We start from the raw sequence: 6000 nt of genomic DNA, 5'->3' as shown, positions 1-6000 counted from the left end.
ACACTCAATCTCGACATCAATACAGTTTGTGCGTGCACCTTTTATTTTCAGAAGCAACAGCGTTTATACTTAAAGGCTATGTTCTCATATTTAGTACTGACTTCCATATTCCTGTCAACATGTAAACATGTAAAAGTATAAAGAGCAGTGAAAGCGTGGCCTCACTTTAATGCATTGCCGCGAGGTATCACGGGTCAGTTTGCGGTTAGTGTGTGATTTATTTACAGGTCATAGCTGCGTCTTCGAATACGCTGACCTGAGTTCGCGGCCAGTAAAAGAATCGTTATATAATATAGACGCTATCCGTGAACTAGGTGAACTGGAATTTTCTTTAGACCAGAAAGATGTTAAATGAAGATATTCAGCGATATTAATATGGTATTTCAATAATAGATTCTTAATGTGTTTTCAACAATGCCATGAAAAATAATTAATTTAACAAGAATTATTCCAATATATCGACTAATGTATTAAGCATGAGCGCGATGATTCTCGGTACTGTTAATAATCGAATCAAATAGCAATGCCCGTCAAACCACTAAAACAGGTTTGTTCGAAGAACGCGCGTATAAATATTTAACATATGTACGGATACTTCGCGTGTGGCCGGTTGACTCATATGTTTAAATTTCACATCCATTCTTCTTTTGGTTTTCTGTTTCGTATCTATAGGTTTATGACCAGCAATACGTAATAATGTAATTTAATTTTATTTTTTTAATAAAACAGTATTGAGAAACATCGCGCTCATGCTTATTAATACATGCTTAATAAGCCGCGAAAACTCCGCATAACATCCCGTACTGCGTGTGATGCAGCTAAGAACTGCACAGAAAAATACATTCGCTATCCTTGATCTCATTCATTGAACTATCAACGCCGTATATCTTTTTTTAAAGATATTTTTTGTTTTTCTATAAATAGATCTACCTAGAGTACATGATAACAATAATAGCAACTGGGGTAATTTAAATTTGTAAACAGATTTTTCAAATTAAACAATTTTTTTATTCCAAATATAAGGCAAAAATGGTATAACACAGCCTCATCAATAGAAATAAGTGTTCCAGCAAATGCTTAAATTCAAACATAAAAACAAGGGCTGTTTGTAAAACATGCATGCCCCCCATATGGGCTGTCAGTTGTAGTGGCAGCCATTGTGTGAATACGTTTTTTGTAACTGACCTTGACCTTTGACCTAGTGACCTGAAAATCAATAGGGGTCATCTGCCAGTCATGATCAATGTACCTATGAAGTTTCATGATCCTAGGCCTAATTATTCTTGAGTTATCATCAGGAAACCATTTTACTGTTTCGAGTCACTGTGGTTTTGACCTTTGACCTAGTGACCTGAAAATCAATAGGGATCATCTGCCAGTCATGATCAATGTTCCAAGGAAATTTCATGATCCTAGGCGTTAGCATTCTTGATATATCATCCGGAAACCATTTAACTGTTTAGTCACTGTGACCTTGACCTTTGACCTTGTGACCTGAAAATCAATAGGGGTCATTTGCCAGTCATGATCAATGTACCTATGAAGTTTCATGATCCTAGGCGAAAGAATTCTTGAGTTATCACACGGAAACCATTTTACTATTTTGAGTCACTGTGACCTTGACCTTTGACCTAGTGACCTGAAAATCAATAGGGGTCACCTGCCAGTCATGATCAATGTACCGATGAAGTTTCATGATCAATACACAATTGATTATTCTGCCGCTAGAATGGTTTAAAACTGATTTAAAAGCACTTAAAAGTATGTATTTCTGATGTGTCCAAATCAGAAAAAATTAAAACTGCGATCCTGAATGAAACGTCTGAAGTGGTTGAATCCTGGTCTAATGTTTGCTAGCACTAAAACAATGTCAACAGCTGTTTCACGAACAGGACCCGCTCCTTTACACCGACTCTCTGCAGACTCGACTAGTCAACGAACTCGTTGGGCACCATTTGAAACTCTACGTGTTTTTCCAAACAACAACGACAGTTCAGGTTTTAACAGGGGTTCTTTAATGTTGAGTTACAATAGTATGATCAACTCCAAAACAATCTGTGTGATGGATAGCCTTTATAGGTATCTGAAATAAACAAAATTAATATACTAATACATAATATAAATCACATAAACTCTGAAATAAGAGAATACATATTTATCACATTTGCAATACTAAATGGACAATAGTTTCAATTGACATTCTAGTGGCAAACGTTTATAATTTACCTAACAAAGCATCAAAAAGTAATACAAACATATAAAACAAGGAAAGACATATACAATGACATTGCATGAACATTGTTCACATACAATACATTAGCTTAAGAAATTTCAGCGTACAGTTTATAAAGTATTGACACACCTGTACGCTGAAGCCAACCCCGTATCGAAAGTCAACCAGAGTCGTAACATATTTATGTGACGCTATAAATATATTAACATTACCCTCTAAAACATATAATAGAATAAAGGATTCTTTCTAAGCACATACTCCTTTAGAGTTTCGAAAGCAATAACAGTTTCATCATTTGAATTAGTCTATACATATTTGAAAATCTGAACAATTTCCCCGTAAGTTACGGGTAAACAGTGGACTATATAACTTTGTTTAAAATTCAAAAGAAATAAAAAAAACTGCAGCTGCAACGACATCTTTAAACAGTTTATAAACAACTACGAAACTAAGTTAAAAACGTACACACAACACCTTTAAATCAAATATTTCGATACAGAGACACTGTGGTTAATATATTTTCAACTTTGAGAGTCGTCGCATATAATTCTATACCATAGTCATCTGATATAATTAATATCCTATCAATCATGGCCAGTTATTTTCCATGCATATATAATGATGCAAAAGACTGTAGTTCACTTTGGGAAAATATGCCTATAAAACATAAAGTCAACAAACAAGTGCATGTGTCCCGTATGTTATATATTATTATCGATGAACCCTTTTAGATCAGGTCAAAGTATACGGGCCATATCGATACAAGTGTCAAAGTACATAATCAGTTATTCAGCAACTGCAGAACATCTACTGGAATAGTCAACATCCGACCTGTTTTACTCGTATTAATTGGATCTGCTATTACTTGACCTATATCTTCTGTGTTGATCGATACATTGTCTTCAACATTCGGTCATTTATACCGACCTTCAATTTTTCCACTTTCTGTCATGAAGGTTATATGTACTGTATTATCTTCGTTACAAATTTCACTGTCTTTGTCTAAGTAACAATTATCATCATAGCGTGCAATTTCTCAGTTGCAATGTCCAAAGTTTCCGGTTTCTCTTAACCGCCACTACCTTGTTTACTGCTTCAGTTTGTCCTGTACTGCACGAATCAGCTTCATCATTGTTGACAACTCTTCTGGATTTCTCGGAAATAGAACATGTTTCCCAGCCACATTAGGAGTTTACATTGAACGATTTCTCGTCAAAGCAGTTACTGCAGGCACACGGAGTATTTATTTTCGCTAACGAGCCATCTCCCTTTCCTCCTACTATTGCATGCAACATCATGGATCCTTTAAGAGGTTTTATTTCACAGTATCTAACGTCAACCTCTTCTTTCTTCTTATTGTATTCATCTTCAGTTATCAGGTCATATCTTATGCCATGTTCATTTTGTGTAGCCCAAGCGTAAAAGTCTGTGGCGTCATGTATCATAGCTTTTCCTTGCTTCACGGCATTGACGGCATTCCTTTTTGTGGTACTTGTGGTACCCCCGATCCCATCACAGGGGCCCTCACCGTGCCCGCATTCGAAGAAGTGCCAGAACGCTAAGGTTCCGCACAGATTTGGAAACTTGCTTATCAGGTCGAATATGGTTTTGTTGCGATATTGCGAGGACGGTAAATCAGTCCAAAGATAAACACAATCCACACTCGGTACCAAAGACTTCACAACATCCATGATCTTATCGATAATACTCATCACCATCGCAGAATTATGGCTCAAAACCTCTGACACGTACACGTAACTAGTATGCTTCAGCTCGTTCTCCTCACCTCTATAATGACAACGGGGTGTAAAGTTATCATGCAGTTATTCCAAAACGCGGATTGGATTTCTTCTTGGGTGTTGCACGTGTAATTTTCACTTAAGTCCATTTGTATCAAAATGTTGCCTTGTAGAAGTTTTTCTTTCATATTTTTCGCTGCACTTGTACTGCTGCTTTACTCTTTCGATATGATTCTTGAATTCACAAAATGTTGCAGTCATCATCTCTATGAATGCACTACTCTCTTTCTGGACCTCAACCACTCTCTGTCTTTCCTTACCATAAGCCAGTTTCACCTTTTTTCATTGTTGGAATTTGATATCTCCACCATTTTCCGGAACCTTCTGTAACAGCTCTTGAAGACATTCTGGATTCCCTTGGTACATTTCTTCAAACTTGGCTGGACTCGTCCATGTGGAGACATTCATGGATTTCAGTGAACGTAGCAGGAAGCAAAAATTCTAATGTTTGAGCAAAGGCATACACTACGCGATGCAAAATTCACTAAACTGATATGTTTCGGTCTGGTTTGGTAGAATGACGCAGATATTCAGTTAGGAACTTTAGGTGCAGCTTATATATCTAATCATTCAGAACTCTTTTCTGTTTGTTACTCTTAGTATTGTCGACCTTGACTTAATCTCCTTTTCCAGGTAGTTTCCTTGAGTTGTCATCTCTTTCTTAGGAACTGAACTATTTCATCAGTTAAACGCTTCCTGTAGTCTTGAAGCCTTATCTTTTTCTCTGGTAAGACACTCGTGCTCGAACAAGATTTTCTTCTGTTCAGATTTGTCATTTTCTCAAGAGTTTGTTTCATTCTATACTTTTTAATCACCTTTCTTAATGCTATCCTATGAACAACCTCTGCCTGTTTACAACTCTTTTTCTGTGCATCTTTTATTTCTTCATTTAAGCATTCGCTTAATATTAACTAATTTCTTATTTCAGGAACTTGTTCTGTTCGTAAGCCTGACTGTTTCAGTAAGTGATCGGCTTTACTTTTTGGTGTATCTGCAGTTTTCTTTTTTATTGTCTTGTAAGACCTTGCTAATGCTCTAGATGCTCGCTTCTTACCACTTGCCGATTTCGAGCTAGTTGTGTGAAATGGAAGTTTTACAGTTAGTACCGTGTCACTCGTAGTACTAGTAACAGCATTTTTACTAGTTGATGGTTGGGTTCATTACTTTTATCTGTAATTATACTTGACGCAGCGGCTTCATTGTTACCTGATCTCTTTTTCTTATTCCTATATCTTGCCTGTCTTATTTTGTTTTGCTCTCTTAATTTCATCTGTTTCTCGTCATCGAGTTCAGCTATTGGAACAAAATAGCCTCTTTACTCTTCGTCTCTCGGATTTGAGCCACTTACTCCAAGTTTTGTTTTCTCTCTCTGTATTCATGCATTCTTTGCGCCTTTGACTTCGCCGTCCTGTAAAAAATACAAATTACTTTGACACTTATATCATCTATAGAGGTCCGTCGGAATGCAGCCTAATAGACAATAGCAGGCCAAGTTTGATTAGATATGTAAATGAGTGGAATGTAAAGTGCAACACTTACGCCCGTGCTTTATCTGTACTATTTTACATTATTACACGAATGAGAATACTTAAGGATCACATATTAAAAGAAAAAATACAGCACTTATTCGATTTCAAAAACCTTTTTTTAAGGAATAACATACGGGACAGTGCATAGTAACGTACAGGACAGCTGAATAAAATGATCTTTTGGACATGTTACCACTTTTGCAATAGTTCGTAGTGCTTACATTATGTTGGTAGTATCAGTTATGAAATATTATTTATTTGGTTCATTTGTTATGAACACAATTATGTTAATTTAGTTGAACTTTTGTCAGTGACTATACAAACGACATACCATTTAAAATATATACATGGATTAGACTCTGTTCATGTAATAAAAAGCGTTCATTTAACACATATTCAACACATGCTGTTTCTCTAAATATAGTACAAGGTATATAAA

This window comes from Dreissena polymorpha, chromosome 2 (genome assembly GCF_020536995.1).
Source record: "Dreissena polymorpha isolate Duluth1 chromosome 2, UMN_Dpol_1.0, whole genome shotgun sequence".
NCBI lineage: Eukaryota > Metazoa > Mollusca > Bivalvia > Myida > Dreissenidae > Dreissena > Dreissena polymorpha.
The sequence above is the reverse complement of the archived record's forward strand: the minus strand, read 5'-3'. Positions refer to the sequence as shown.